A 15,842-nucleotide genomic window follows, 5' to 3' on the forward strand; every position below is an offset into this window, starting at 1 on the left:
CAGCGTCCGATTGGTTAGCGTATTTAGCAGGATTTGAAGTTTGGATCTCACATCTATTAAGTTTTTAAAATCTGTTAGTGACAAAGTGGCTTGGAGTTTATTTTCGAGGTCCCCGATGTCTGAGATAAGTTTTTTAATTCAGCTTTTCTCGTTTTTTTCATTTGGTAGATAATGCTATCAGGACTCCCCATATAACACATTTATGTGCTTCCCACGTAGTGGTTGGGGTGGTGGAAGAGTTTTCTGTGAAATAGTGGTTGATAGTTTCCCTGAGTGTGTTTAAAACATCTGGATCATTCAGGAGCATGTCATTCAGCTTCCACTGAATTAGCGTAGTGGGCAGGGACCGGATGAGATCAGCAAGAGATAGGGGTGCATGGTCAGACCAGGTGATTGGCCCATATGTGCTCGATTGTATTAAATGTAAAAATCTGTGGGGCATAAATAGCATATCAATACACGAATAGGAGGAGTAAAAAGAATAGTCCTGCCTAAATGGGTGAAGTATGGCCAAGCTGTCATACAATTGGGCCCGATCAATTAAGTCAATGAGGTGTTTCCGTGTGGATTATTGATATGAATGTGTTGTAGAGGTCGAGTCAAGGACAGTGTCTAGTGTGGTATTCAAGTCACCCCCCAAGATTAGAACTCCCTTAAGCAAATTCGTCAACTCGGCTCAAATATTTGAGTAAGGACCTGCATTGTTTTCTATTTGGTAAGTACAAGTTAACCAGCGTAACCAGCGTTCTTCCCATCTGACCTTTAACCATGATAAATCTGCCTGTGTCGTCAGATTCATGAGCTTTATAAGTGTAGGTGTGCTGCTATCAATATGGCCACTCCTCTGGATTTAGATTCGGTGTAGTTATTGAAGTACCCCTCTGGAAATCTATAATTTTGGAGTTTCGGGCTGCCCCTTCACGAAAGTTGGTCTCTTGGCAAAAGCCCACGTCAGCTTTTAATTTGTGGATTTCCAACAACGCCAAGAATCGTTTTTCCAGGGAATTAAATCCCCTAACGTTAAGGGATACCACACAAACGGTGGCCATTACAGGTTGAGTTGTTTTAGGGGGGTTTGGTATCCCACTTCCCTGGTAACTATGTGCCAGAAAGAGAGGAGGCTAGAGATAAGTAGAGGATAAGTCAATACTACGTTTCAATAACTAAGAAACTTAACAGTGGAGTATGTAGATAGTTTGTAAATTGTGTATTGAGAGCATTGGTGTCAATCCCTGAGTGGATGAAATGCCAACAGAGATGTGGACGTGACATGGCTTGGACTAATCTAGTATCCAATAATTGGTCAGTAGATACGGGGTGTAACAAGTACCTTAACTAAATAAGGATTCAACAGGAGGATTCTCTGTCTTAGAATGAGGAAAATAATATTAGTAGGCTGTCAAGGGTGGTGGTCCAGTCTCAGCGTGGAAATGGACAAAAAGGGTCTGGTGCAGGGTGTTGAACACCATGGTTTGTGCGGCCACATACCAGAACCCTGATGCAGCTTAATCGGAAGCCAGGAGATAGATGATATGATGATCTCCCAGGATCTGGGAGGCCCTGCAGCAGATATGTAACCAGTACTAGAAACAAGGTAAGACTAGAACAGGCACCAGACAAGATAACAAGACTAGAAGAACCCAGAACTGGAGCAGGACAGAAAGCAGAAAACAGAACATGAACACAATACACGAGGGAAACATGGACAGGACAAAAGACAATACAAGACAAAATAAAACCAGACCAGAGATACAAGGAAAAACAAGAGGAGAAATAACTAAGTGATATATATGTATTAAACATTGGAGATTTAGGCATACGTAAATGGGCAAGATGTATGCAGCCCACCACTGCGTCAAAGTACTCCAATTACGGTGGTTCCTAACTGCCTAGATATACACAGGGCCGGACTGGGGATACAAAGCAGCCCTGGAAAAAAAAAATCTATGCCAGCCCCATAAGTCATTGCGCCATATATTGTCGCAATATATATATATATATATATATATATATATATATATATATATATATATATATATATATATATTGCTTTTTCTAATATAATATATTGGTCCTTTCAGAGTAAAACATTTAATTATACAGTAAGCATACTCACATGCAGACACAGACAATCTCACTGACACACACAAGCTCATTGATACACAGCCTCATAGACAAACAATTTCACTAATATACATAAGCTCATTGACATAAAAACACAAGCTCACTCACTAGCAGGCACACACACACACACACACACATACACATGCAAGCAAGCTCACTAGCAGGCGCACACACACACAGCTTAATGTAGTGGTTCTGGTGTCTATAGCCTGTCCCTGCAGGCTTTTGAATGTAAACACTGACTTTGCAGAGAAAAGGCAGTGTTTACATTGCTTCCTAGTGACACCTCTAGTGACAGACACTCAGACGGTCACTAGAGGCGCTTCCTGTGTCAGTGCGGATTGGCTGAGATCATCAAGCTTGATGATCTCAGTCATAGAGGCAGAGACCAGCACGACGTTGGGAAAAAAAAAAAAGGTGAGTAAAACACTATTTTTAAAAACACACACAGACACCACGACTGACACACACACACACACACCACGACTGACACACACACACACCATGACACAGACACACCGTGACACAGACAGACACACAGCATGACACATACAGACACACACACACGGCGTAACACAGACAGACACACACACAGCGTAACACAGACACACACACAGCGTAACACAGACACACACACAGCGTAACACAGACAGACACACAGCATGACACAGACAGACACACAGCATGACACAGACAGACACACAGCATGACACAGACAAACACACAGCATGACACAGACACACACACACAGCATGACACAGACAGACACACACACACTGCATGACACAGACAGACACACAGCATGACACAGACAGACACACACACACACTGCATGACACAGACAGATACACAGCATGACACAGACACACACACACACCGCATGACACAGACAGACACACACACCGCATGACACAGACACACACACAGCATAACACAGACAGACACACACACACCATGACAGACACACACCATGATACAGACACAGCATGACACAGACAGACACACAGCATGATACAGACACACACACACCGCATGACACAGACACACACACAGCATAACACAGACAGACACACACACACCATGACAGACACACACCATGATACAGACACAGCATGACACAGACAGACACACAGCATGATACAGACACACACACACCGCATGACACAGACACACAAACAGCATGACACAGACAGACACACACACACCATGACAGACACACACCATGATACAGACACAGCATGACACAGACAGACACACAGCATGATACAGACACACACACAGCATGACACAGACAGATACACAGCATGACACAGACACACACACACAGCATGACGCAGACACACACACAGCATGACACAGACACACAGCATGACGCAGACACACACACACAGCATGACGCAGACACACACACAGCATGACGCAGACACACACACACAGCATGACGCAGACACACACACACACACACCATGACACAGACACATACACACACACCATGACAGACAGACACAAACACACACAGCATGACACACACACACACACAGCATGACACACACACACACAAACACACACAGCATGACACACACACACACACACAGCATGACACACACACACACAAACACACACAGCATGACACACACACACACTTCCACTGACATACCGTATATACTCTAGTATAAGCCGAGTTTTTCAGCACATTTTTTGTGCTGAAAAACCCCAACTCGGCTTATACTCGAGTCAGAGTCTGTATTATGGCAATTTGCATTGCCATAATACAGACTGGGGGGAGAGGGGCTGCAGAGAGATGTTACTTACCTTTCCTGCAGCTCCTGTCAGCTCTCTCCTCCTCCGCCGGTCCGTTCAGCTCTTCTGTCAGCTCACAGTGTAAATCTCGCGAGAGCCGCGGCTCTCGCGAGATTTACACTGGGAGCTGACCGAGGTGCTGAACGGACCGGTGGAGGAGGAGAGAGCTGACAGGAGCTGCAGGAAAGGTAAGTAACATCTCTCTGCAGCCCCCACAGCCCCCTCCTACACAGTGCCCATCCACTGGACCACCATGGAAGGAGAGCCCCCCTCCCTGGCCAGCTAGCAAGCAGGGAGGGGGGACGAAAAAATGTATAAATATTAATAATAATTAAAAAAAATAAAAAAATAATAATAAAATAAAAATAATAATAAAATAAAAAATAATAATAAAATAAAAAAAATAATAATAATAAAAACATGTAATGAAACAAAAAAAATATTAAAATAATAATTAAAAAATAAAAATGCCCACCCCCCACCAAGGCTCTGCATCACACTCTGCATTACACACACACTGCACTCATACACACACACACTGCATTCATGCACACACTGCATTCCTACACACACTGCATTCATACACACACTGCATTCATACACACACAGCACTCATACACACAGCATTCTCATACACACACACTGCACTCATACACACAGCATTCATGCACACACACAGCATTCATACACACACACTGCACTCATACACACACACTGCATTCATACACACACACTGCACTCACACACAGCATTCTCATACACACACACAGCATTCTCATACACACACACTGCACTCATACACACACACTGCACTCATACACACACACTGCACTCATACACACACAGCATTCATACACACACACAGCATTCATACACACACACAGCATTCATACACACACACAGCATTCATACACACACACAGCATTCATACACACACACAGCATTCATACACACACACTGCATTCATACACACACTGCACTCATACACAGCATTCTCATACACACACACTGCATTCATACACACACACTGCATTCTCATACACACACACTGCATTCTCATACACACACACTGCATTCTCATACACACACACTGCATTCTCATACACACACACACTGCATTCATTATATACACACACTGTAAATAAATATTCAATTAATATAATTTTTTAAGGATCTAATTTTATTTAGAAATTTACCAGCAGCTGCTGCATTTCCCACCCTAGTCTTATACTCGAGTCAATAAGTTTTCCCAGTTTTTGGGGGTAAAATTAGGGGCCTCGGCTTATATTCGGGTCGGCTTATACTCGAGTATATACGGTACATATTTTTTAGTACCTGTGGGCAGGGGCGTACCTAGAGCATTTGGCACCCGGGGCGGACCCTGAGTGTGGCAACCACCCCCCCCATAATAAAAATGTAAGAAAACACCCACATATTTATTGCACAAATTTGTAAACTGCTTGTAAAATTTGTAAAATGCGCCAGTTTTGTAGAAGGGGGAAGACCAGTGCTTTTGTAGAAAGGGGCTGGTGAGAACCTTCTAGAAAACTCCTGCCCTGCCCCTTTCTACAAAGCCCCTTGTCTCGCCCTTCATATAAAAACCCTGCACCCCGATCACATAAATTTCAGACACTCCCTACACATAAAAACCCTGCACCCCGATCGCATAAATTTCATTCACTCCCTACACATAAAAATCCTGCACACCCCCTTAATAAAAAACCCTGCACACCCCCTTAATAAAAAACCCTGCACACCCCCTTAATAAAAAACCCTGCACACCCCCTTAATAAAAAACAAAAACGTGCACAACCCCTCTTAACAAAAAACCTGCACACCCCCTTATAAAAACCCTGCACAACCCCTTAACAAAAAAACAAAAATCTGCAGTGCACATCCTCCCTTAATAAATAGAATACTGCAACCCCCTTAATAAAAAAAACCCTGCACCCCCATTATGTAAACCTCCCCCTTTAATTATTTAATCCACAGCCCCCTTTAATTAATCTACACCCCCCTTAATAAATCCTCACCCCCCTTAATTAATACACCCCCCTTAATTAATCCTCACTCCCCCTTAATTAATCAACACACCCCTTAATTAATACACCCCCTTAATTAATCCACACACCCCTTAATTATTACACCCCCTTAATTAATCCTCACTCCCCCTTAATACACCCCCCTTAATTAATCCACACCCCCCTTAATTAATCCACACCCCCCTTAATTAATCCACACCCCCTTAATTAATCCACACCCCCTTAATTAATCCACTCACCCCTTAATTAATCCACTCACCCCTTAATTAATCCTCACTCCCCCTTAATACACCCCCCTTAATTAATAGACCCCCCTTAATTAACCCACACCCCCATTAATACACCCCCCTTAATTAATACATCCCCCTTAATTAATCCACTCACCCCTTAATTAATCCTCACTCCCCCTTAATACACCACACTTAATTAATACTCACTCCCCCCTTAATTAATACACCCCCCTTAATTAATCCACACCCCCCTTAATTAATACACCCCCTTAATACAACCCCCTTAATTAATCCACACCCCCCTTAATTAATACTCACTCCCGCCTTAATTAATCAATACACCCCCCTTAATTAATACACCCCCTTAATTAATACTCACTCCCGCCTTAATTAATCAATACACCCCCCTTAATTAATACACCCCCTTAATTAATACACCCCCTTAATTAATACTCACTCCCCCCTTAATTAATACTCACTCCCCCCTTAATTAATACACCCCCTTAATTAATTAATACACCCCCTTAATTAATCAATACACCCCCCTTAATTAATACACCCCCTTAATTAATACACCCCCTTAATTAATACACCCCCATTAATTAATACTCACTCCCCCCTTAATTAATACACCCTCCTTAATTAATACACCCTCCTTAATTAATACACCCCCCTTAATTAACACTCACTCCCCCCTTAATTAATACACCCCCTTAATTAATACACCCCCTTAATTAATACTCACTCCCCCCTTAATTAATACACCCTCCTTAATTAATACACCCCCCTTAATTAATACTCACTCCCCCTTAATTAATACACCCCCTTAATACACCCCCCTTAATTAATACTCACTCCCCCCTTAATTAATACACCCCCCTTAATTAAACCTCCCTCCCCTTTAATTCTTTAATTAATCCATTATCCACCCCCCCTTTAATTAATTTAGCCCCATCACATAAAATGACTACTTACATTTTATTGAAGTAGTACGCCACTGCCTGTGGGTGGGCAGACTGGTAGCTGTGCTGGCGGCCGCAGGGGAAGCTTTTCATGAGGCCGGGAGCAGGCTCTTCTGGGGGAGCAGGCTGTTCTGTCTCTGCTCCCCCTCCCTCGCGCGCTAGAAAGACCGGGGCCGGAATATGACGTCATATTCCGGCTCCGGTCTCATTAAGCTGCACGCGAGGGAGGGGGAGCAGAGACAGAACAGCCTGCTCCCCCAGAAGAGCCTGCTCCCGGCCTCATGAAAAGCTTCCCCTGCGGCCGCAGGTCACCCCGGCCCCAGTTGCCGACGGCCCACCGGGAAATTTCCCGGTATCCCGGTGGGCCAGTCCGGCCCTGGATATACATGACTAAATAAACAACAATAAAACACACACAGTACTTTGCTTGTAGGAACAGACTGAAACAAAAAGGATTAATGGCAAAGGAATGGGTGTGGCAACAAAAAGCAAACATTTAAAGGAATCCAGGAGACTGGGAACTCCACGAACGGAATAAAGGAATGAACCCAGGAAACCCAGCATAAAGAAAACCAGACATAGAATAGAAAACCACAAAAACTAAACAAGAATTGCAAAAAGAGTACTGGATATCAAAAGCAAAGACAGAAATGATGCACAACAGGAGCAGGTAAAGTGGATTAGCCACATTTATTCTGAGCGAATAGGCTGTGGAGTGGTCCTCGTCTTTGTTCCTCCATGTCCAGGGTGACAATATGCGACCATGTTGTATGTGGATAAGGATACGTAAGTCTGAACTGTGCGTGAGAACATATTTACAAGCAAACATTGGATTGACAGTGCAGTACATCCAGCAATACATTAAGAATAGATACATAGCCATCATTTAGCATAGGAATGTAAAAGTAGATGCATAACCCACAGAAGGCCTAAACATAATGGCTTCCTTTGTTTACATTTTTTTTATTTATTATAATTTTTTTTTTCTTTATGTTTTTCTTTATTTATTTGTTTTATATATATGTGTGTGTGTGTATGTATGTATGTATGTATGTATATATATATATATATATATATATATATATATACCGTATTTTTCGCTCCATAAGACGCACTTTTTTCCCCCTCAAAAGTGAGGGGAAATGTCTGTGCGTCTTATGGAGCGAATATGAAGCTTTACTTACCTGTCTTGTAGCGTTGGCCGGCAGCACAGGGCGTACCGCGGTACTGGAACTTGAATTTCAGGTTCCGGTTTCCGGCAGGACTGAAAGGAAGTGTGCACAAGCTGAGTGGATGAAGACTATGGGGAGGGGGTGGATGAAGACTATGGGGGAGGGGGTGGATGAAGACTATGGGGGAGGGGGTGGATGAAGACTATGGGAGAGAGGAGAAGACTATGGGAGGGGAGGACACACTATGGGACAGGGGAGAAAAAAAATATTCTGAACAAACTGTCCCATAGTAAGAAACACTATGGGACAGTTTGTTCAGAATATTTTTTTTCTGGGTTTCTTCCTTTAAAAACTAGGTGTGTCTTATGGTGAGGTGCGTCTTATGGAGCGAAAAATACGGTATATATATATATATATATATATATAAGTGTGTGTGTGTGTGTGTGTGTGTGTGTGTGTATATATATATATATAATTTGTCTTTTGGTGTATTTAAATTTATATTATAACCATCCCACCCCCCTCCACCTTTGCTTTGATTTATTGTCAGTGTAAAATATTGATTCATTTTCACCCCTCTCCCCCTTGTTTGAACAACCATATTAGCCCTATTAGAATTTCCCGGTAGGGACAGGGAAGGAACAGGGGTGTGTAGCAGGCCGTCTTGTGACCTATGGAGCGGGGAAAAGATTTAAATAGGGCGGCAAAGGAAGGAACTAACCTGTACACAACACAATTGTCTCAAGTAACATCCATTAGTATTAGTGTGTGAAACGTCTTAACGGTGGCATGTATTGTAGGTATCATAACTACATTACTGTGTGACCTTAGTGAGTCAGTAAAACAGATGACCTGATCCCAGGCAATGTCATACTCCGTGATAGCAACTCGAGCAGGTTTGCATTCAGCATAAGTTCGTCAGTGTTGTGTGCTTGAGTTCATGGTGGGATGGTCAGTCGGTTCCTGCCCCTCTGTCCGCAATGCCAGTAAGTTGTGTATGTTTTCAGTCACTGAAGTAGTTCGAATTTGGAGCACTGGTATGCCCGAACCTCGACGTTTATTAAGTACGTTCATCAGAAATATAGCAGTCTGTTGCCATCAAAATTTGTACTGTGTAAGTAGGGAAGGTCGGTATACCAGTAAGTAGTGGGACACTACCCATTGTTACATGCACTTGTAATCCAATAGAGAGAGTATGTGGAGACATGGTCAAGATCTCGGTAGTTCGTGGTCATGGAAGTTCCTTAGAGATTGGTTGTAGCGGCATCCATCTAACAATAGCGAGTGAACTTGAGATGCTGAAGATCTTGGGGAATTTGGAGTACAGCATTGTTCGTTCGCCTTTTCTTTGTAGCAGAATGCCAGCATTGCCTCTGAGGGTGGTGTTGAGCAGTATTCAGTTGGGCCGGTGAGTACCAGTCCAGAATGTGAGTATCCTGAAGCTCCAGAGCTCGTATGAATGGTTGGACATCTAGGAGAGAGGAGATGGTGTACGTCACTCCTTGCATTGTGACTAAAAGCACCAAAGGAAATCCCCAGCGATCGAATATGGCAGACTCACAGCTGATCAGTAATGGGCTTGAGCACTCTCCTGGCCTGGAGAGTCATCCAACACAAGTCTGGATATATCTGCACTGAGTTGTAGTGGAATCATGATGGAGGTGTAGATTGGTGGAGAGTTCTCATTATCTCTTCCTTATAAGAGAAGTAATGGAGCCGACAGATTAAAGCTCTTGGTGCATCTGCAGACATGTTTCTGGGATGCAGGGATCTATGTGCCCGGTCTAGAAGCACCGGTATGTCGGTCGGCTTACCTAATAGTAGGTTAAACAATTCTCGGAGAGTTGTGTGTAGATCCTCCCTGTCACGTTCCGACAATGCCTTAATTTGGAGGTTGTTCTTCCTTCCCCGAACCAACCAGGTCATCCAGGGACATTTGGTAGAATGATAATGATGTGGTCTGGGCATCTAGGGCCGTTTCTAGGTGTTGTACATGAGTGACTAGCACGTCTTGGTCATCCTCCAGAGAGCTTACTCTCTCTCCAACATGGCAGAGATCGGACTAGTTTGGCTAGCATAAGTGCCATATCACCCTTGGAGTTTTGGTAACTTTCTAATGCCAGGGTCTTGTTGTGACACAAAGCCCTCAAAGTCTGCAAGGCTGGAGGGCGGAGAGTCTCCTCGGGCCGCGGGCGCCATTTTGGGATCACCCGGTTCATATTGTGGTTCCGAAGAATCACAGAAATATTTAGTGAGAGAACCCCCTTTTGCATTGGGGGTCTTCCCTGGTTAGAGTGTGACTGGATTGATCCTTTTTGGGGTTATCCATATCGCTATTTTGGCCCTTTTTTTTTTTTTAGCAAGATCCCGCCGTCGATATCAGGGAGCTCAGCAGGATACGTCCATGTGGCTACTCACAGTCTTGGTACAACGTTTCAAAGTCGTATTGTAATTCTATTAAAAGATCCGCGTTTCAGTCCCACTAGAGGACTTTCTTCAGGATCAAAGATACATTAACAATAATATATATAGGATAAATAAATACAGTATCTCACAAAAATGAGTACACCCCTCACATTGTTGTAAATATTTTATTATATATTTTCATGTGACAACACTGAAGAAATTACACTCTGCTACAATGTAAAGTAGTAAGTGTACAGCCTGTATAACAGTGTAAATATGCTGTCCCCTCAAAATAACTGATGAGTACAAACAGGGCCAGATTAAGAGTCCAGTGGGCCTGGTGCTGACAATTATGATGGGGAATAATTACACAATCTTATCTATCAAAAACACTAAAACAGTCATACCTCCCAAGCGTCATGTATCTGATGGAGATGGTGTTGGAGGGAAACTCAAAGGATGCAGCTATAAGAATACAAATACTCTATGCTAATCTCTCTCTAATTTATGCTTTCATCTTTCAAGTAAATCCATACCCCCTAACAGAAGTGTCCAGTGAAGCAGGAAGTCAATGGGCGGGGTAAAAGGGTGGGCCACTGACGCGAATCACGTGACCAGAACTGCCAAAAGGGGCGAGCATGCCCAAAAAGGGGGCATATCTGTCCAAAGAATTGGACGCCCAGTCCCCTAGTCTTCCAGTGTCTCAGTGTTTCCCTTGTCACAAGGATACTAGGGGACACTGAGAGACATGGGGACCAGGGCCGCCATCAGGGGGTGACAACCGTGACAGTTGTCACGGGCCCGGCGGCCCTGGGGGGCCCGGACTGCTCTGGCAGTCCTGGGCCCCACTTTCCCTCTCTGCACACATAGATAGCGAATATCGCTATCTATGTGTGCAGCCCCGGGCCCCCGGCTTCCCAGTTACCGCAGAGGGGGCCCAGGCAGCACACAGCTTCTCTTCTTCTCATTTCTGCTAATAACTCTCGCGAGACCCGGTTGCCATGGCAACGCTCCGCGGGTCTCGCGAGAGTTATTGGAGGAGAGAGGAGGCTGTGTGCTGCCTGGGCCCCCTCTGCGGTAACTGGGAAGCCGGGGGCCCCACCATGCCACCGGACCACCAGGGATGGAATCTCCCCCCTCCCTAGACACAGGTAAGCAGGGAGGGGGGAGAAACAATTTAATTTTATTTTTTATTTTTTTTTAATTATGTTAAAATGCCTCCCCCACACCCCAGCACATTTACACACACACACTGCATACACTGACACAACACACACACACACACACACACTGCATACACTGACACAACACACACACACACACTGCATACACTGACACAACACACACACACACACACACACTGCATACACTGACACAACACACACACACACACACTGCATACACTGACACAACACACACACACACACTGCATACACTGACACAACACACACACACACACTGCATACACTGACACAACACACACACACACACTGCATACACTGACACAACACACACACACACTGCATACACTGACACAACACACACTGCATACACTGACACAACACACACTGCATACACTAATACAACACACACTGCATACACTAACACACACACTGCATACACTAACACAACATACATACTGCATACACTAACACAACATACATACTGCATACACTAACACAACAAACACACTGCATACACTAATACAATACACACACTGCATTCACCAATACAACATGCACTCTGCATACACTACACACTAACACACTCACTGCATCCACTATACTGACACACACTCTGCATTCGCTACACATTAACACACTCTGTATTCACTACACTAACACACACTCTGCATCCGCTACACACTAACACACTCTCTGCATTCACTACACATTAACACTCTGCATTCACTACACTAACACACACTCTGCATCCGCTACACACTAACACACTCTCTGCATTCACTACACTAACACAAACTCTGCATCCGCTACACACTAACACACTCTCTGCATTCACTACACATTAACACACTCTCTGCATTCACTACACTAACACACTTTCTGCATTCACTACACTAACACACTCTCTGCATTCGCTACACATTAACACACTCTGCATTCACTACACTAACACACACTCTGCATCCGCTACACACTAACACACTCTCTGCATTCACTACACATTAACACTCTGCATCCGCTACACACTAACACACTCTCTGTATTCACTACACATTAACACACTCTCAGCATTCACTACACATTAACACACACTCTGCATTCACTACAAATTTACACACACACTACATTCATTACAATGACACACTCTGCATTCACTACACCCTAACACACACTCTGCATTTATTACACACTAACACACACTCTGCATTCACTAAACTATGCACACACTCTGCATTCACTACACTAACATACACTCTGCATCAACTGTGCACACAGCATCCACTACACAAACATCCTGTATTCACAGTACACACACTACATCCACCACAAATTGAAACACTCTGCATTCACTAAACACAGACACTGTGTCTAATACACACACTACATCCACTACAGACACTGCATCCACTAAACACATTTCATCTAGTACATACAAACACTACATTCACTACACAAACACACACTACATCACTGTACACACACTACATCCACTACTCAAACACTCTCTGCATTCACTACACATTAACACTCTGCATTCACTACACTAACACACACTCTGCATCCGCTACACACTAACACACCCTCTGCATTCACTACACATTAACACGCACTCTGCATTCCCTACACATTAACACACACTCTGCATTCCCTACACATTAACACACACTCTGCATTCCCTACACATTAACACACACTCTGCATTCACTACACATTAACACACACTCTGCATTCACTACACATTAACACACTCTGCATTCACTACACATTAACACACTCTGCATTCACTACACATTAACACACTCTGCATTCACTACACATTTACACACACTCTGCATTCACTGCACTAACACACACACTACATTCATTACACTGACACACTGCATTCACTACACACTAACACACACTCTGCATTCATTACACACTAACACACACTCTGCATTCACTAAACTATGCACACACTCTGGATTCACTATACTGACACACACTCTGCATTAACTGTACACACAGCATCCACTACACAAACATCCTGTATTCACAGTACACACACTACATCCACCACAAATTGAAACACTCTGCATTCACTATACACAGACACTGCGTCTAATACACACACTACATCCACTACAGACACTGCATCCACTAAACACATTTCATCTAGTACATACAAACACTACATCCACTACACAAACACACACTACATCACTGTACACACACTACATCCACTACTCAAACACACTCTGCGTTCACTATACACACTGCATCCGCTACACAAACACACACTCTGCATTCACTGCACAAACAGTATCTAATACACACAAACACTACATCCATTACACACATTCTAATTCACTTCCACTATACACACCACATTCAGTCCCGCATCATTGTCAGCAGACTAGGTAGGGCGTGGGCGGGCCCGGGAGGGAGGGGGCGGGGGAGGGGGGGCCCAGACCTTGTGCTTTGTCAGGGGCCCCAAAATTTCTGATGGCAGCCCTGATGGGGACACTGAGACACCAGGGGACACTGAGACACTTGGGGACACTGGGAGACATGGGGCACTTGTGGATACAGACATGGGGACACTGGGAGACATGGAGACGGAGACATGGGTACACAGACACTAGGGACACAGACACTGGGAGACTAGGTGACACTGGTAGACATGGGGACACTGAGACACTGGGGACACTGGCTGGGAGGCATGGGGACACTGAGACACTTGGGGACACTGTGAGACATGGGGGCACTGAGACACTAGGGACATTGGCTGGGAGACATGGGGACACTGGGAGACATGGAGACACTGTGTCCCTAGTGTCTCCCAATGTCCCTATGTCTCACAGTGTCCCCTAGTGCACCCATGTTTCCCTGCTGCCTTTCCCCCCCCATCCTTCACTTCCCTGAGCTGTTGTCTGTCTGCAGACTGGGAGCTGCTGTCTGAACTCTCTGTGCAGAGCTGCTCCCCCGCGGATCAGTGAGTAGATGGAGGCAGGGAGGGATATGCTGTAACTTCCTATCCCTGCCTCTCTCCACACACAGTAACCCCTACTGGCTGATGCTGGTATTGCAGAGTAATCTCCATTTATACTGAGAAAAATATCTGCATTTGTATTGCCGGTATTACTGCAATACCGGCATGGCCAGGCAGACCCAAATACCAGGAGTGGAAGAGAACTCCAGTGGCAACCTGTGAAGCTCTGGTGAACTCCATGCCCATGAGGGTTAAGGCAGTGCTGGAAAATAATGGTGGCCACAGAAAATATTAACACTGTGGGCCCTATTTGGACATTTCCACTTAGGGGTGTACTCCCTTTTGTTGCCAACGGTTTAGACATTAATGGCTGTGTGTTGAGTTATTTTGAGGGGACAGCAAATTTACCCTGTTATACAGGCTGTACACTTACTACTTTACATTGTAGAAGAGTGTAATTTCTTCAGTGTTGTCACATGAAAAGATATAATAAAATATTTACAAAAATGTGAGGGGTGTACTCACTTTTGTGAGATACTGTATATATGCTTATTGTCTAACAAATGTTTATATTGTATCTATGTGTGTGTGTGTATATAGTTTTACACATATACATTTCCAACCTAGGTTCCATGAAATCTAGGTACTCCTCTAGTCCTTAGTCAAAATAGTCACCAGAGAAACCATAAGTGAAAACTGGTTAGTGTAAGTAATGGTGAAGGCAAAGGGACATTCTTAAATGAGTAATTTAGCCACCAAAACACTACATTATAATGTAATAGTTATTGTGCCAGGGGAAAGGAACGTGTGCAAAAAAAAAAAAAATGTATAATAGATGTAAAATAATTTTATTTCAATTCTTTAGATCTGGATACTTCAAGCCTAATTCCTGGTTTTACACCTTGCCATTAAGTAATCACTTTAGCAATATATGTGTACCATCTAGTGGAC

This window comes from Pelobates fuscus, chromosome 11 (assembly GCF_036172605.1).
Source record: "Pelobates fuscus isolate aPelFus1 chromosome 11, aPelFus1.pri, whole genome shotgun sequence".
NCBI classification, from domain to species: Eukaryota; Metazoa; Chordata; class Amphibia; order Anura; family Pelobatidae; genus Pelobates; species Pelobates fuscus.